Source organism: Coregonus clupeaformis, chromosome 19 (genome assembly GCF_020615455.1).
Source record: "Coregonus clupeaformis isolate EN_2021a chromosome 19, ASM2061545v1, whole genome shotgun sequence".
Lineage (NCBI taxonomy): Eukaryota > Metazoa > Chordata > Actinopteri > Salmoniformes > Salmonidae > Coregonus > Coregonus clupeaformis.
Window position 1 is genome coordinate 17,878,374 of NC_059210.1, and position 3,687 is coordinate 17,882,060.

The window sequence follows — 3,687 nt, forward strand, 5'->3', positions numbered from 1 at the left end:
TATGGCATTTTTCAAGACATTAAGAGCATTAAAAGGGGAGAAGACCACTAAGTCTGACCATGTGGAGAAGTGCATCTATAGTGAGGGGCAATTTACCAGTTTAGTCAGGGCCAGCATGAGCGAAAACGTTTTCCTGTGTCGGTAAGTGTAGCTATTAAGTTAAATTTGAGCATCTTAGCAACACAATGTGTTCTAAACAGCTGTCAGTGATATAATCATTAACCAGATCACCCCGGATACCAGACTTAGATGAGTGATAACTCAGTTCTAGAATGTTGTCATTGATGAGAATGAATCTAAAAATCGATTGACATTCAGAATTGACTTTGTTTAGACATCCAGCCTGTATTGTAGTTGCATGACCAGAGACAAATCTTCAAAGGCACAGTATTTATTTAATTATTTGGAGTGGTACATGCATTCACACAGTCTAGCTCAGCTGGTAGAGCACGGCGCTTGTAACGCCAAGGTAGTGGGTTCGATCCCCGGGACCACCCATACACAAAAAAAATAAAAATAAAATGTATGCACGCATGACTGTAAGTCGCTTTGGATAAAAGCATCTGCTAAATGGCATATTATTATTATTATTATTTATAGGATCCTTCACACTATATGATTGATATATCACGTGATAAAATCCCAATTTATCAAATAAAAGTTTATGGAAAAACTGCACTTGCTCTCATGTGCAAATTATAGTTTATTAAATATTCTACAATGTCATCAATCAAATCAAACTTTTTTTTATATAGCACATTTCTTACAACAAATGCATTTCAAGGTGTTCAAAGTCATGCATTGAAATGCATGTGGCACTTAACATCCTTCCTCTTGGCAGGCATCTATAGGTGACCAGGGGATTCTCTCTACCACATGTGAATGTCTCCGAGGAGCTCATAAGTGTAGCCATGCAGCCTATTTTGGCGGTTCACAATGTCAGCAGTACGGATGTGGAATGCGAGTGGAGGAAGCCAGCCGTGCCCAACCAGGTGCAGTCAGTGGAGGACCTGTACCCGGCCGAAGACTACAACCCTCTGTCCCGACAGCCCACAGAGGAGGATCTTCAGTGGCTAAGGAACTCTCTCGGCAGGTTTAGTGGAATGGCAACCTGAGCCAGAGCAACCGCTACCCTCCCTGTCGTCCCTGTCTGTACTGGACGTTGTTAAAAACAAGGGCACATGGGGCATGCAGGCATCATGGCTGGCATGGCGCTGTCGGTGGAGCAGCAGGATCAGGCAACAGTTGGACAGCGCACCAACCCCAACTGGCACACCATGAGGAGAGGGAGGTTGACGGACAGCTGTAGTCTCTACAACTGGACGCTTGCGCTTGGATCACATTGGCACAGGATGTCCATGCACTGGATGGTCTGAGGGATGCACTCCTGTTGGACTGGAAAAAGAGACATTTGGTCAGTGGTGGATATTTTTCAATGCTGTATTAACATCTTTATCTGGACAGAAAATGCATTGTTTATCATAACACTCCCACCTTGGACAACGTGACAAGTGGTCCCTCAACACCCAATCCTCATGCCTCATTGTTTGTTCTTGTTTCCTAATCAACAGTCTGGATCTTCCTCTTCTGCCATGGTGGATGAGCTACCTTTTCTGGTAAATACAGGGCCATTTCTCTTTCCCAACGGAAAATGGCAGCTGCAGACCCGAAGGCTGTCACTGGGTTTCCGTTCCGCCCATCTGAAAGACAAAAAAAAAAGTTCGCTAAATTGATTACTGAAATGGTAACATCTATATCAAAATACCATAACCCACAGATTTGACTATAAGTAACAGTAAAATAGACTGGGCTTTGGTCTATCTGCATGTCTTTGGGCGGAAGGTAGCTTAGTGGGTCAGAGCGTTGTGCCAGTAACCGAAAGGTCGCTGGTTCTAATCCCCGAGCCAACTAGGTGAAAAATCTGTCGATGTGCACTTAAGCAAGGCACTTAACCCTAATTGCTCATGTAAGTCGCTCTGGGGAAGAGCGTCTGCTAAAATATAAAATCTTGGATGGGACATTTCTGCTGTGATGGAGGAATTATCTGGAATGCTCAACTAGATGATCAGGACAGGGTACTATTTGCCCGAAGAGGTGAAGTATTGCGATGAGCTGTACTTCTGATTCTAATTATCAAGAGGAAAGTTAAAGCCCTCAGCCGTGAGGTCACTGAGGAGGACCAACAGTGATCGGGGGATCACCTGAAAGGGACTGACATACAGGGATGGAACATAAGGATTTTGGGCACTGGCCAGCAGACCACAATTTCTTCTAGCCCAGGTAACATTCAGGTCCTAAATCTGTGGCATGCGATGTTTGTAAAGGCAAATTGTCACTGCTGTGTCAGGCAAGTTTTGCACATTCTCTACTAGCCATTTCATTAATGTGTCAGGCTAGTTTGGCAGATTGTCTACTAGCCCAGTCTGAAAAGTACTAGCCTCAGGCTAGCTTAATTTCCATTCCTGCTGACATGTATAATTGACTTCACAGGTCAATTGGCTTCACAGGTCATCGTGGAACAAAACGTTTATGTTTTGTATGGGAAAACATTGAGCCCACAAGGATTGTGAGCTAGCTAGCCAGCTAGTTAACATTAGCTCACCGTTCATGTAGTCACACTTTTCCATGTGGTGACATGCTAGCTAATGTTAGCACACCAGGTCAGGGATATTTATCTAACATTTAGCTAGCTAGTTATGTTAGCTCATCATTCGTGTAGTCAGACTTTTTCCCCAGACCCCACGGGTGGTGACATGCTAGCTAGTCCAACAGGGCAGGGATATTTAACGTTAGCTAGTTAATCTAACTAATCTCTAATGTCTGCCACGGTGAGATAAGGTGCAAAATTAGCTAGCTAACGTTAGCTAATGTAGCCAACCAAGGTGCGTGACTAGCTAGCCCACCAGGCGATATTTAGCTAGCTGTATCCCTGCCCTGGTGGGGTAATGTTAGCTATCATGTCACCACGTGAAAATGTATGACTACACAAAATGTGAGCTAATGTTAACTAGTTGGCTAGCTCACAAAGGACTTGTCATTATGCTAGCCTGTGCAGGTTTTCTTTTTACTTGTAAGGAAGGTAAAGTGCATTGTACACTTAACTAACGTTGGTGGTTATCTAGCTAATTTTCAAAAGCATCTAGCTAACCACAGATCTTACCAAAATAGCTTGTTAGCAAACAGGGCTTACCTTATCACACAGCTCCAGCAATGCCTCTCACTTACAGATGTCAGAAAATGATCAAATACACGTGTACTTATCGGAGTAGTGGTTACAATCCGGTACATAGCACAGAACCATCCTTGCTTCTGATCGACGGAGAGACCTACGTTTAGCTTGTTAGCTACAAAGGCCAGGGTAATTCAAAAATGCTAAGGTAGCTAGCTAGGTAATTTGAAAAATGCTAAACAAGAATACACATGAGAAATACACAATATCAATTATTTACACGAGAAACTAACATGGCTATAATATCTACTTGCTAGGTTACTTGATACTTGAAATGTGAAGGTTTTTCCCACCCTGTGCCTTGAGTGATAACGTCAAAGCTTGCGTTAGGATGTGTAGTTCTGTATGAAAGCCACATTAGTGGCTGGGGGGTAATTACAGGCAAATATATTGATAAAAGTGACCTTGTCCGAGATAGATTTGCGCGGTTATCAAAATGTCACGCCAGGGTAAGCCTA

General features: G+C 43.2%; 1 long non-coding RNA gene across 2 annotated transcripts; it reads right to left on the reverse strand.

Moving 5' to 3' along the window:
- Positions 1-690: 690 nt before the first annotated feature.
- LOC121531366 lies at positions 691-3,687 on the reverse strand. 2 transcript variants are annotated; one of them, XR_005994137.1, is made up of 4 exons: positions 3,523-3,687; positions 3,191-3,309; positions 1,495-1,700; positions 691-1,395 (listed from the first exon to the last, which is right to left on the reverse strand). It is a non-coding gene; the product is annotated as an uncharacterized LOC121531366 (long non-coding RNA). The 2 variants fall into 2 exon arrangements; XR_005994136.1 differs by having other exon boundaries at positions 3,191-3,687.